Source organism: Arachis stenosperma, chromosome 1 (assembly GCF_014773155.1).
Source record: "Arachis stenosperma cultivar V10309 chromosome 1, arast.V10309.gnm1.PFL2, whole genome shotgun sequence".
In the NCBI taxonomy this organism is placed as follows: domain Eukaryota; kingdom Viridiplantae; phylum Streptophyta; class Magnoliopsida; order Fabales; family Fabaceae; genus Arachis; species Arachis stenosperma.
Genome location: NC_080377.1, coordinates 64676705 through 64692823, shown reverse-complemented (window position 1 = coordinate 64692823; position 16119 = coordinate 64676705).

Here is a 16119-nt window from a genome sequence, read left to right as displayed (position 1 = left end):
ATGTCATACTTTAAACATTTAGAATTCATGCAAATTCAGACTATTCACTTGTTAAATAAGCTTTATCATTCGCTATTAATTCAGACTGTCTCAAAAAGGTCAACCACAAATATTATACCTTTTCTCAGACTTGTGAGTGGTAGTTGTTAAGCCAATCAATCTCTGCAGCTAATAGCAGGGACAAATCAAGCAATTTAATCTGCAAGATACATTATTGTTAAAAATTAGTGTGAGAATAATATATAATATCTATAACTCAGAACAAGATACATTAAAGTTCACTAAAAACTGAGAAGATTGAACTAAAACTGAAAGCAATAACATTCTAGATTCTCATGATTACTGAAGTATATCTAAAAAATAAACAAATTTTTAAAATGGGATACGTGGTCAGTTTAAATGAATTATGTATTTGCCAAGAATACTATCTGCAAATAGATCAGTTAGAATTTCTAAACAAAATTTTTGCTTTGCTTGCATTTTAAGCATTAATGAGCCAATCAAAATACTATGCACTATGAATTATGTAGCCCTATTAAATAAATTATCAATAGTAAATTGCACTAATTAGAAAAGATAATCCAAAGATCTTACGCTTGAGACATCAAAATACTGTAATTTGACTTTAAATGTAATATGAAGACTGCTTTAACAATAGCAGGTAATTAAATTTAACCAAATCCAAACTACCACATTGGAAGAATCCTTCACCTAGATAGCTACCGTTCTTATTGCTTGATAAAAAAATTGTAACTAAAGAAATATTATATAACTTGAGCTTCTAATGTCTACAACTATCAAAAGACTCTAGGCCAATACTTAACACTGTTTAAAATTGGTAAAATGTCAAGCACATAAAAAATAAAAAGTTTAAAATGTTACCTTTGGTAAAATTAAAATTCTGTATAGGTGAAAGGACTATGGGTTCATCAATATAATATCATCTGCAAGAGAAAGTAAAAAGTTTCATAAATAAAATATAGATAGTAGCAGAAGAAGAAATTACGGACAGACCTAAGTCAAGGTCGAAATCATCAAGTGGATCAAATGTGCTTGATGAAGGCTTTAAGAAGGGAGGATTTGAGAATAATTATTCTAGATTATCCAAAATAATATGATGAGCTGGTTGATTTGCATTTGGATCCGCTTTTCTCGTGGTGAAGTTCTTAACAAAATTAGCAAAGACAAAAGTTGTTCCCTGTAGCAAGGAAAGTTGAATTAAAAATCCTGAAAACTGTAATAAAAGAACCAAAAGCACAGAAAGCCTGAAAAATTTGGACCTGTCTTTCATTCTGGCTTGGAGATTGGCTCACAGTAACATCAGCAACAACTTGGAGAACTTTATCATGAAGACAAAGAAAAGACTCCGGAATCCTAAAAGTTTATGTTTTAAAATTGAGTTTACACATTATTGAGTCTGTAAATATGACTTTCTTTATAAATTTTATAGAGGCTAATCACATTCAGCAAATTTACATGACAAAAGAAAGATACCAGAACTCATTTTGCCATGTCAACAGTGATATTGAAGCAATTTCATTCCCATTGACCTATATAAAAAGTTGAAAACAAGATAACTATTAGTCTGATTACAAACGCAAAGGGCAACTAGAATTTGTTCAATTGTAAAAATACAAGACTTATTCATACAATGCATGTTCTAAGATCTTCTAAATAAGTGCAGTTCCTACATGATTTATTGTACAAAAAACTGAGTGAATGGATATCGGTTAAGTAATACCAAATTCACTTTACTAAACAGACCAATCTAACAGGTTCCTGCAACAAATTCTAACAAAATAGCACTTTTCAGGAGGAATTACAAACCAGAATTATTTGTCCATTTGAAGAACATATTGTCTTTTTCATGTCATTTGTCCAATTCTATCTTAGGATTGACATTAAAGAATTCTCTCCCAACACTTCCAAAGTTAGTATGGACCTGATGAAAGTGACATTACATCCATCAAAAGCATGTCGTAAGTTGCTTGGAAGAAAAATACCAACACCAACATTTGACAGGAATTACAATTATAGATTCAGAACAAAAAATACCATTTCTCTTAAGCAATACATATAATTAATTCATTATGCATTTTTCAATTGGTAAAACTACAGGATTAATATTGGAAGGAGGAGGAGCTAAAAATCCCAATCATGAAGATAATATAGAACTAACAATCAATTTAATATATCATCATAGAATTAAATTATTTGAGAAACTAAATTCAATTCCTTGACTAATTTGGAATCAATACTAATAGCATGGAAATGATTCAAAAAGAAAAAGAATATAATTCCTTTAGTAATCCTAGGGACCATGGTCAAGACCACTCTGTATATAATCTAGTAAGATATAAACACAAGTTAATAGTGCTACAAATTCTAATTAATTCGGTAAGGCGTAGCTTTTGCCCTGTTAATATACTGTTGATTTAAGCTTTCCTTATAAAGCAAAGATTTAAAGTAGAAAAATATCCACTAATAATACCGATTTAAAAAAATCATTAACTTCACAAGTGATGTTCGCCTATGGCTCAACCACTTGTATTATTCAGTATGTCAAAAATTTTATAAAAGATATTATCAATCAAGACCCTTCATAACAATATTACACATGAAAATTAACTATCAGATTGTCTCATAATTAACATTAGAAAGCCATTTAATAATTTGTTCATCTTTTGCTAAGACATATGCATTATATATGTTACAAATTTTTAAGCAATTCTTTCTAAATTAACGTGATTCTAAAATGGACATACTTAATTCATTAATAGAAAGTAAATTGAGACAAAAGTATTAATTGAAATAAAACCAACCTCATATAAATATGCAGCTAAAATTGAAAAGTCAGCAAAACAAAAAGAGAACTCTGTCATCATGCAATTTAGATTTCAAATAGAACTATAGATAATCATCTTTTTTGGAAGGGCAAGAGATGCAAGCTTCATATTCATATATAAGGGGGAAAAAAGAAAACAACGAGGACAACAAATCAACAATCAAGTCCTTAAAAAAGGATTAAAGCAATCATGCATCAACATAGGTAAAACGAATTCCCATGCAATTAGCGGCAATAGATAAGCAATCATGCATCAGCATAAGTAAAAGTAGTGACAATCTAGTAATCTTGAAATTAGCTAATTATGTTAAAACTTACATAAACTTAACTAAGCATCATGAGTAGGGGTGGCAAGCGGGGAAGCCCGCCCCGCCTAGTGAGGCGGTTCTAGAATCCTAGCCCGCCCCGCCTAACTGCGGGCTGGCGGGCTAAGCCCGCCAAAGCTCCTCTTTTTTTTTTTTTTTACTATTAACTACTAAATAATATATATAATTTCACAACCATATTAATAAATTTATAATTTATAATGGCATAAAAAATTATATTTTTTATATTCACAAATATTAAAGTCTTTGTAATTATAAATATCTAATAAATATAATTATAAACCAAATTTTCATTCAAAATATAAGTATAAATATTCTCTCCAAAGCAAAATAAATATAATCCAAAACATAATTATAAATATTGTCTCCAAAATAACATAAACATAATTCAAAACACTCAATTTTTATCTTCATACTCTTGTAAGTTAGGTTGGGGGAAGTTAGGTTTTGGCAAAAAAATTACAAAAATACCCCCTCACTAATAAAGACCTTAGCCCGGCGGGGAAGCCCGCCCCGCCCCGCCAAAGCCCGTCAAAACCCGCGATTTAAGCGGTGCGGGTTAGGCGGGCTTTTGCTATTTGGCGGTCCCGATTTTTCAGCCCAACCCGCCTTTTTTGGCGGGTTACGCGGGCCGACCCGGTGGGTTTAGACCCGTTTGCCACCCCTAATCATGAGTATTAGCATGGTGTAGAAAGTGTCCACGGTTCACCTATGTTTGAAATTTAGCATAGATAAGGAAACAAAACAGCGAGTATTCACAAAATAGAAAGACAGGCTTATCACTTTATTGATTTCCTTGAAATCAAAGTCCTGTACAACAATACACCCTAACTCAAACTAACAATTAAGCATGATAATATGACATATCTAACGAATTCAAAGAAATATCTCTATAATAGTGTTTGAACCGAATTCCTTCCTCCACTTAAGCATGTTATCACACATTAGCTTTGAATTCTCAAAATTTCAATAGTGTCTGAACCAAATTCCTTCCTTGCATTATAACAAAAATTTCGTCGCAAAATTAGTAAGCAAAAATATCAATACTAATTGTATTGTGATCAAGTTACTGAATAATCGCAAAAGTAACAAGTCAAATCCCAAATTAGAGGAGTAATCAATCAAACTAAATTAATGTGGAGGAAATCACAAAATTAACAAAAAGAAAAAAGCTTCCATAAGAATGCATAAAAGAATGCAGAAGGAGATTTCAAAAATTACTGTCGCGACCTCAGGAGACGCGTCGACGGAAGAGACAACGGGAAAAGAGATTGTCAAAGCACGTGGTGGCATTGGTGCTAGCGGCAAAGAGATGAATGGCTATGGTGGCCAGTGGTAGTGGCGGTGGCAGCGACGGTGACGGCAATGTTGGCGACTACGATTCAAGGTTTCAATTAGCAGGTCTCGTTCACTTCCTCTTCTTTGGTATGGGCTTTGAGCGTTGGGTGGGCCTTTGGGTCTGTAGCTATTTTAAGATGTTCAAAGTTATTTAGGGGGTTTTATAAATTGCTGTAAATAAATGATATTGAGGAGGTTTTTAAAAACTTCCACTATAAAACCTCCACCAATTAGTAAAAATCTTGTAGTGATAAAATAATAATAAAAAATCAAATTAAGTATAAAATTTCTAACTTTAAAATACCTTCCAAATACAATTTGTAAATTATTTCTATTCAAATACTAATTTAATAAAAATTAGAGATAAGTAAATTAATTCTTCTTTATTTATAAAATAAGGTCAAAAATTTAAATATTGAAATTAAGGCATATAAAATATGCACTATTTTTCAATTATAAGAACTCTATATAATAAATAAGAATTTACTCAACTTATTTATAAAAATCTCTAAAAATATAATCTTAAAATAAATACAATAGTTCATAAATAATTTATTAATAACTTTTTAAAATTCGGAGTTTTACATTAGTCATAATATAGATGAGTTTTACATGAGTAGATCCAACTATCTTTCAGTAAAGTAGAGTTCATTGTCCATTCATTAAACTCTTACATCCATATAATTAGAATCCGAATCAATGATAAATACAACTCGAGGTGGTATTTAATAGATGCGGTGCATTATAAACGGTTATGGTAAAAGAGAATTGCGCTGTAAGATTAGATGAAAAAAATAAGCTTGAATAAGAATAATAATCAAATTATATATCAAAAGAATAATAGAATGGATATATTAATAAAATATCATAAAAAAATTATAACTCATATTTTAAAAAGATACTTTCAATAAAAAATATATAATACATTTTATTATAAAAAAAGTAAAAAAAAATAACAAATTAAAAAATTAAATAAAATATTTTGCCTTTATACTTACTCATGTACGGTATATATATGTGGCAATGTATACAACCTTTACTCATATAAAATTTATTATTAAAATTAATATCAATATCAATTTATCTGTTATTAATACATATGATGTGGATAATAAAATTATGCAAATATCATATAAATATTAATTATATATAATTGACAATTATATTATAATTATTATTAATTATAATAATTGATAATTGAAATAATTGATAATTAATATAATTATTCATTAAATATTGATTTTTATATAATTATAAAAAAATAACTTTTAAATATAAGCTGAGAAGAGAAATGGATTAAAGTGTACTATTTTAAAACTGTAGTTTATTATAAGTCGTGAATAATGATTATATGACATTTAGTTTTAAAGACACAAACACAAAAATATGAATATATTAATATATATTTATTGTTTTTTTGGAACATAAATTTTGAATAGACACGTTAATATATAAATGCACATATAATATATGTATTTAGTATTTCTCTAAAATGTTAAAACACAAAAACACAATTAATTAGACATAATTTTTTATATTTTTATTTTTTATTAATTTTTATATAATTAATTTTTATATTTTATTTTTTATTAATTTTTTATACTTTTATTTTTTATTTTTTTATATTTTTATTTTTTATTAATTTTTATAAAATATAATTTTTTTAAATTTTATTATGTCTTATTTAATATTTTATCAAACAAAATATATATATATATATATATATATATATATATATATATATATATTTGCATTTGTATTTGTATTTGTGTCTTTATTTTAAAAAAGCCATCAATCAAACGTTGCGTATAGTATCGGTGTCTTTTAAGTTTTTATATACTCTAATGATGTATTAGGGATTAACTAAGTTCTACTGATTGAAATGGTCTCTTATTGATATTAATGAATATATTATATTATTATCTTCATCGTTTAAATATTTACTTAAAAATTGAATTAATTATACTTTTCGTGATGTATTGACAAATACAAAAATAATCTAATCACTTGACATATATTATCAACAACCATTAATATTGTTCATACCCTGACCCAACGATAAGGTTCAGGTCCTAACAAAAGGCCCAACCCAAAAAGGTTAAGCTTCGCCTTGTACAGACCTTCTCCCTTCGAAGTCAGTTCCTATCACGACTAACCCTAAAGAAGTCAGGGACGAAGATTAGCTGGCAGATAATCACTCATTCAAATGAGTAATTGCCCCTAAAATCTTTCTACCCACTTTCAGAAGCCATATCTCAACCTCCCGATAAAGGAACGGTTATCCACCTTAAAAGGTGGAACTACTTCAGCGGTGGTTATTAGTTCACCACTATAAATACACTGACATCCCTCAGGTATCTCTAAGTCCCAATACTCTCTAAACCTGTTTGCACCCTTGCTGACTTAGGCATCGGAGTGTCCTTGCAGGTACCACTCCCCATTCTTCCTTACACAAGTCGGACGGGGGCTTTGGATCGCAAACTCACTTGGACGTTTCATCGTTCAGACGATTGGGCCAGGCAAACTTGTCCAACCCATTAATCTCCGATTACCCAACGTAACAAATATAATAATAATAAAAAAAATAAAACTAAATTTATCTAAGTTTTTTCATCAACATATAAAATGTTATTCTATCCACTAAATATTCAGTCAATAAAAGAATTTAATGTTCAGTAGAAATCAATGTAAAATGACTTAGCTTCTTTTATTCAGTAAATATTTGTATTTCATAGATATTTTAACTGACAAATTTATCAAAACAAATTGTATTTTATTATATTGAAATTTTAAATCTATGTTTATAATTATTAACACGTATATTTTATACTTATATCGTTTATTGTTTGATTAACTTAGAATAAAAACTTGGCAAATTTTTTGTAATATTTATTTTGAAATAGAGAATACCAAAATTTTAAGTGATTAGATATATTAATATCGAAAGTATTGTAACAAATTGGTCATATCTTTAAAACATATATGATAAAAATTTAAAATCTACAATTTCCGCGTCGGAATTGCATAACAAAGAGATTTCAAAAGAAAAAGAAAAAGAAAGAAATAGATTCAGAAGAAAATATGCATGGATATAATTAACAAATAAATATAGATTATGCTAAATATATTTTTTTAAGTTTATAAATATATCAGGGTCACATGTCAAACGTATATATTTTCAATATTCTCATATACAAATATTATTAACCATTAATTTACAATATTAAACTTTTGATATAGGTTTTCACAAAAGTATAAAAATAACAGTATTAAATTACATTGGTCAATAAATGACTTTGATTTTTGTATTTTTAACTTATAAAAAATTAAAATATTAATATTTTATATAATTTTAAAAATTAAATTATTACTTTTTAAAAAGTTTTAAAGTTCTTAGGAATAAGTTAAAAAATAGAGTGTTTTTAAAAAATTTTTAAATATGACAAAAAATTTTTACTCCATAATAAAAAAAGAATTTATTTTTATATAAATTTTAATTTCATAATTTAGAATGATTTTTTTAATGAAATTGAATTCAATTTTTTAATTTAAAATATGTTTTAAATCAGTACATTATCTTCTTTAACAATTTTATCATTGAAAAAACTATTTTTTCAATGGAAAAAAATATTGTTCCTTATAATACTTAATAAAGATCTCGACAACATCATTGAAACAACAAAATATTTTTTTTTTCATACAACAAAAGTTTTGAGTCTACACTTTTTAGCATATATTTATTTCTTCCCATACAATGTTATATTGTGCTGCTCTGAACTATGACTGGACATACTCTACCAAACCCACTTGCACTAAAATAGATAAATCGATCACCAATAGCCAAGGACTTTCAACTTTTATACTACATGGTCAAAATTACTATTTAATAGGATTACCACCACAGGAAAGTACAACAAAATTTGCACAACATTATTGGGAGGCGAAAAATATTTTCGACTTAATTCGAAATATTAAAGAAATCATTAGGATAGAAGCAGATGTTGAAAGGGTGTACTTACAGGTATTAATTAGAAGTTATTTAACACAAATTTGATATTAAACACCTTATTAAATCGAGCAAGCATGGTCGAGCAAGTATTTGAATGAGAAATTAAGTCGGAGTTGGAAAGAAAAATCGGATGGTTACGTTGACGAGAAAAGTTGAAGGCTTTCACCATATAAAGAATTTATCGGTAACATTTATTAGTAAAAGAGTGGAAATAGTTATCTGGGAGTGCGCATACAAGACAGCACCATGTTATTAATGACCGATTATAGAAGTAGCCTATAAATATTAGAAAGTTTTAGGAAATAAGGGTTGAAACTTTGCTTCAGAAATTACCCACGCACACTCACATTCCAGAGACTTTCTGAGTTTGTTTCAATCAATTTTCTGTAGGGTTCCTTCCCCAGTCTTTATTTTCCATTTAAAAGTCCTGTAAACTTTATCTTTCAAGCAAGTTTATTTTTCAAGCAAATTTATGTTTCAAGCAAATGATTAATTTTCGAATGCAATTTATATTCCAGTACCTTTAATTTTCATGCCCAAAGTTCTTTGACTCAGTCGAAGATACCTTTATTGCTTTCTTTAAGTTTTAACGCAACCTTTTTTGATTTTATTCAATTTACTTTTCGAATGCTTTATTTTTCACTTCTTTTATTCTTTTATAAATTTTAATTTACCTTTTATTTCAATACTCATCTAATTCGATACACTTTGATGCACTTATAGAAAACTGGTACCTGTAAAAGAGGAATAGATTTCGCTCTCAGACTATTAAAATTGAACCACTATCGATTTGCTAAAAATCGACAACCAATACTGTCATAGCTAACAACTGAACAAAGGGATGTTTAAGATGAAATCCTTATAGCTATTAGCTCAGCAAATATGGATACGGTGGTATAGAAAAAAAATTTATATGGAAGACTCTATTAGCTGCTATTAGATCAAAAGGCGAAGGGAAAAAGACAGATAGGTCCCTGACTTTTCAATTTTTTGACAAATACATCCCTGACAAAATTTAAATACAAAAAAGTCCCTGACTTTAACAAACGGAAGACAATTTAGTCCTTCCGTCTATTTGCCTCTCATACACCTAACGGAACTGGCTGACGTGGCTAAAACGATGTACAGGTATCCGTTACGGTGCCACGTTGGAAGGAGAAAAAAGTTCGAAGGACAAATAAGTCCTTGACGTCATTTTACAAATAAAGTTCGAAGGACAAATAGGTCCTTGAAAATTTTTTTTTCATTATACTTCTATTATGCTTCTATTATGAGAATTTAGTTTATAAAATTAGGCTATTTTTTTTTGTATGGAAAAAATATTGGTGTTTTTGTTGAAAATGGAAGAATGTAGTGTAATTATAGATGGGTGGATTTTTTTGTGGGAAGTCAACACGTGGGGGGCGTGGTGCAACACGTGGGGGGCGTGGTAAACACGTGGCATCATTCTGGCCAACACGTGGGGGGCGTGTTGAACACGTGGCAGCATCTTAGCCAACACGTAGAGGCGTGTTGAATAATTTCCACAATACTGTAATACACTTCAAATGTCAATATTCAACCAAAACACCAATTTTCTTTCCATATTAAAAATAATTTCTGATAAAATTATGCTTGTATTTTGAAATCTAGTTAACTTGTTTTATTCTACAATTTAAATTATATGTATTAAAATTGTAGAAATTGGGCTTGTTATGTTTCTACTCTTTTTTCTTAAATTGCATTAGTTTAGTTTTAGTGCATTTGTGTATTATATTAGAATTTGTTAAATTGCATTAGTTCAGTTTTCATCATACCAGTGACATTAGTTAGCATCAGTTCATTTATGCATCAAGTTAGCATTAGTTCATTTGTGCATCATTCATGTATTAAGTTAGCATTAGTGCATTTGTGTATTATATTAGAACTAGTATTTTTATGCATAATAACATTACGAGAATATATTTTTTTTTAAATTATAGTTCACTTTGTTCTAACAGTATAAATTATGCATGACACAAAAGATTTATAAAATCAAACTACTTTTACAAAAAAGTCGTAAGTTGACAAAAGTTTTTGACTAAGAAGACCAAGATATCTGCAGATAAAAAATTAAATAATAAGATTTTTAGTTATTATTTTTATATTAAAAGTCTAATTTTTTATTAGTAATTAATTTTAACATTCGTTATCTAAAATTTAAAATAATTTAATGTGTATAATTTTATATTTAAAATATTTTAATTGTAAAAAAATATCGAATGACATATTTTGATTTGTCAAATTATTAATATAAAATATAATTATATATAGAGTAAAAATAGTAGAGAGAAATATAAAAATGGAGAGAGGTAGATGAAAGAATTTAGGTGATGGAAAACTGGGTGAAACTAATGATGGGTTCAGTTTAGTTGCTATACTTCAAGAACCTTTAATCACTAATTACATTGATCCGATTGAAGCAGTTGCTCACACTATTTATAGTGACTATCTACATAACTCTACAAATTTGTGCCATTTAGAAGGTTGAGCAATTTTAGTTCCAACTATTAATGTTGTTGAAGAAGTGAATAATTACATGCTTTCCTTGAATAAAAAATGATGCCAAAACATACTTGAGTTTTGATTCCCCTGCTTTGAAGAAGGAAATAATAACATTTATATTAGCATGCATACTCCAAAATTTTTAGCAACAATTAAATATTCTAGACTTCCAAATCATGAGTTGTAATTCAAGAAAGATTATCCTATTATGTTTATCAGAAATATTGATCATTCTGCCAAATTATGTAACGAAACTAGATTAATCATTACAAGACCTAAAAACAAGGTCATTGAAGCAAAGATCTCATTAGAGAACAACACTGGTCAAAAGATTTACATTCCTAGGATGAGATTGACTCCATCAGACAGTAGATTGTTATTCAAATTCCAACGCAAGCAATTTTCTTTAATGCTCTCTTATGCCATTACTAGCAAGAATAGGCTCAAAATTCTTATATGTCATGATAACTCAACCAACTGCACTAAAACAAACAATATAATTTATCATGAAATATTTAGAAATATTTGATTTCATCTGCAATTCTCGATGTCAACCTACTCCATTGCTATTGGTACAACTAACTAAATTGTTTTTATCATACTAATTGTTTACGAATTAAATAACTTATTTCAGCAGTTTTATATTCTACTATAAAAATTTCCTTACCAAAATTATGAAAAAATGTTCCATTATAAAAATAAATCATTTTGCTAATAATGTCAACTTTTGATATTTTCAGGATTTAGAACAAGACTCAAGAGGAAGAAAAAATTTTCTCTATGTTAATTTGTACTTTTACACTTTGTATTTTGTTTTTAATTAGGCATGCTATCTAAACTTATAAACTTTAGTATGTTATCAAAATATGTTGAATGCATAGTTGTAAATTGAAATTATTATCTCTTAATGTTTCTCCACTACTAGTATATTTTTGGTCTCTAATATTAATAATTTTATTCAAAAATATTTTTAACGTTTAATTTTATTCAATTTTCTTATTAGCGTTAAATACCCATACTTAACAAAGCTTCCTAGCTTTCTTCCTCAACTGATATGAAGCAATATCTATCGAAAATAAATATATTAAACATAGATAATCCTATTTTTTGGGGTAATTTAAGAAAAAACATGATTAAGTGAGAATTAATACTCAAAATGTCCTCTGAAAATAGATCCCTAACTCAATTTGGCTCCTCAATTTTTAATTGTCCCAAATTGTATTATGAAACTTTAAGACGTGACTCAAGTATAATTCTATTTTAATAGACTATAATTTATAATTTAAATATAGACCATATATATTTATATAACTTCAAGGTGGATAATGTGACTAATTGAAAGCCAAATGTAAAAAGATTGGTTAAAACATACAGCAAAATTGCTGGACAAAGCTCCTTTGGCAGCAGCATAATGAAAATTGGCCACATCCCTTGAATGTTGTTATATATATCTTGTTAGAAATAGAATATGCCTTAGAACAATATATGATCGATTCAATTCAATTCAATTTTACCCTAACAAATTTTACTTTAATGTGCAAGAGTGCGTATACAATGAAGCTACAAAATAAAGTAAACCAAAACAAGAGTTATGTGAACTATAGAAAGGAAATTAAAATATATGATCAACAACGACATCAATGTTAAATCAAAATTCAAATGATAAAATTGCGCGAACAATACTCAAAACTAGGGATTTAAAAAAAATAGAACAGTTACCAAATGCCACTGTTACAAAAATCAAAAGCTTTGAATAAAACAAAGCGAGAATAAAGAAAAGCTTTATATCCCGTGTGTACTATCCACTCGTAATTGGAGGGTACTAGTGGTGGATTGCCACTACCATCCTTGCCATTGCTTGTCACAAAGCGAGCTAAAGGGGGTAACTGGACACTACTAGATCAGCCATTCTGCATCCATTGCATAAACGCATGAATCTGTCTCAAAATTATGGATTTCAAATATAAGATTTAGGCAAAAAAAAGGGGGTTAAAATGGATGGCTTTATTTGGTAAAAACAATAACATATGATCTATCCGGTACTAGATTGGGGGATACCGTAAAATAAAAAAAATAACACTACTTATTAGCTATAACCACTAAATTTGTGTTTATACTTTAACCTATAAACATTTCCAGGGCTAAAATGAATAACGGCCCACTTAAGAGGACTGACCTCATTCACTCTTACCCGACCTCATAGAGGTCAGACATGGCGACAGCAGTACAATTATACTTATCTAAATAAGTAATCAACTCCTAAGATATCTCTTACTTGTCTAGAAGAGAGATCTCAACAACTCCCCTAGAAAAAGAGAATGATTATTCATCATCAAAGGTGGAACTACTCTAAAAGGTGGTTATCTATTCTACTATAAATATACTGACACCCACCCAATTTATTAAAAATTTGCATAAAATCCTTGCTAACTTAAGCATCGGAGTCCTTTGCAGGTACCAGCCCCTACCTCCTCACGAGAAACTGGAAGGCGGCACCTCGACACCAATAGAAGTTAGACGCTGCCAAAAGGAGTCTGGACCTTACGTTTAGGCCGAAAAGCAACCCAGTTTCAGATAACCCTCAAAATATTGGCGCCGTTGCTAGAGACACCTGGAGGTCTACACCTAATCATGGCAGAAAATTAGTTTGAAGACAGTCATACGGCATCTGAATCAGAACCAGAACCTTATAATGATGACCAAGCACTCATGATACCTCAATGACATGATATATCGAGTGGTCCTAATGGGGAGGGAACATTGAAAAATCCTCCACCTAGGAGAATCAATTCAAAAATACATCCACCAGAGAATGAAGAGCTCCCGCATCCAACCGAGATCATGGGATGGGACTCATACACGGGGCACCATGGCCAATTAGAACAACTTGAATAGGAGATCAAGCGATAAAGAGAAGTTGAAAGATATTTGCGAAAGGAGGTATACTGAAGAAGAGAGCTAGAAGAAAAGCTCTTGAAACTAGAGGCCGATCTTCGAAGTCGGAGAAACCGTGCGGATTGGGAGAAAAGCCCTTTTGGGGGAGAAGATCCATTCATAGAAGAGATCATGCGGGCTAGTTTCACCAGAAATTTTAAAAGCCCCGACATGGACCTTTATAACGGAATGACCGACCAAAGACACTACCTGAGTAACTTTAAAAGTCTGATGTACCTAGCCAACGCGTTTGATGTGACCCATTGCAAGGCTTTCCCAACGACATTAACCAAAGCGGTGATGAAGTGGTTTGATAGCTTACCACCTAGGTCAGTAACTTGTTTTGACGATCTAGTACAGAAGTTCCTTACCAGATTTTCAATTCAAAAGGACAAAGTCAAGCATGCCCCAAGTCTCTTAGGCATTAAACAAGAAATCGGGGAAACTCTCCGAGCTTATATGAAAATGTTCAACAAAGCTTGTTTGGAGATTCAAAATTTACCAACAGAAGTAGTGATAATGGGTTTGGTTAACGGCCACAGGGAAGGGCCATTTTCTCAATCTATATCTAAGCAACATCCGACCTCTCTATACGAAATACAAGAACGGGCAAAAAAGTACATCAATATGGAGAAAAATTCTCGACTCAGAGAGTCCAAAGCAAACCCTTCCTTATCAAGCTCAAGATAAAGATAAAGAACAAGAAAAAAGGATGAATACAACTCGGACAAGCCTATCATAATTACACCATGCTCTGAGTTTCTCTTATCGATATTTACAAGGAGATTTGCCACACTGAAAATCTCCTACCCTCTCTTCCTATCAAGAACAAGAAAGCTGGAAGTCGGACATAATACTGTGAGTATCACAAACTATATGAGCATTCCATGAATGATTGCTATGACTTGAAAAATGTAATAGAAAAATTGACCAGAAAAAGTCGGTTAGAAAGATATCTTGTAGAGAGATTGGACGATCCAGAAAAAAGGAAGAGTGGTGATGAATACAGGGGTTGACGAGATTGGCCACCACAAACCCTTGATAGGCATATCCACGTGATAGTTGGAGGATTTGCTGGAAAATGGATAACCAAGTTTTCCTATAAAAGGCATCAAAAAGAAGTTTATCAAGTCGGTGAAGAATGCGAAGGTTTCGATTTACCCACAATCTCATTCACCAAAGAAAACATTAAAGGAGAAACCCCAGGGCATGATGATTTGGCTGTGAACATAATGATACTTACCAATGCAAATCTCCGCAGAACTCTGGTAGATCAGGGGTGCTCGGCCGACATTTTATTCAAACCTACTTTTGACAAGCTGGGGATAGAAGAGAGAAAATTAATAACCTATCCTGATAATCTTTTCAGGTTAGGAGACACATCCATCCGACTTCTCGACTTCATCTCCTTGCATAACACTTTTGGTAAAGGGTTTATATCCAGAACTTTGAATTTAGACTACATTGTGGTCAACATGACATCAGCATACAATGCATTAATAGGTCAAAAAATTTTGAACCGACTAGCTACGGTTGTTTTCATTCCTTATCTCAACATGAAATTCCCGACTTTAGAAGAAATTGCTACCATATGAGGAGATTAGAGGCTGGCATGAAAATGCTATAACGAGAGCTTGAATTCACAGAGAAGTATTAAAGGAAATGAAGTTAACACCATTGAATTGGGTGGTGTCCAAGCTCGAGAAGAACTACGACCTCAACCTGGTGAAAACACCAAAGAGGTTCAAATAAGATATCTGGTAGAGAAAACAACAAGCATAGGAGTTAACCTGGATAAATAAAGAATTAAAAACAGATATCGTTAAACTCTTAAAAGAAAAATCTAACCTCTTTGTTTGGAAAACCTCCGACATGCTTGGGATACACCCCAACCTCATGACCTGTTCAACAAAGACGATAAAAGCTCGGTCCTAAAAGAGCACAAGTCGCAGAAGAGAAAGTACTAGCTTTATTAGAAACTGGATTCATAAGAGAGGTGAAATACCCTTTGTGGTTGGCTAATATGATACTCGTGAAAAAATCGAACGGAAAGTGAAGAATGTGTGTCGATTATACCGACATCAATAAAGCCTGTCCTAAAGACCCGTACCCACTTCCCAACATTTGATACCTTGGTAGATTTA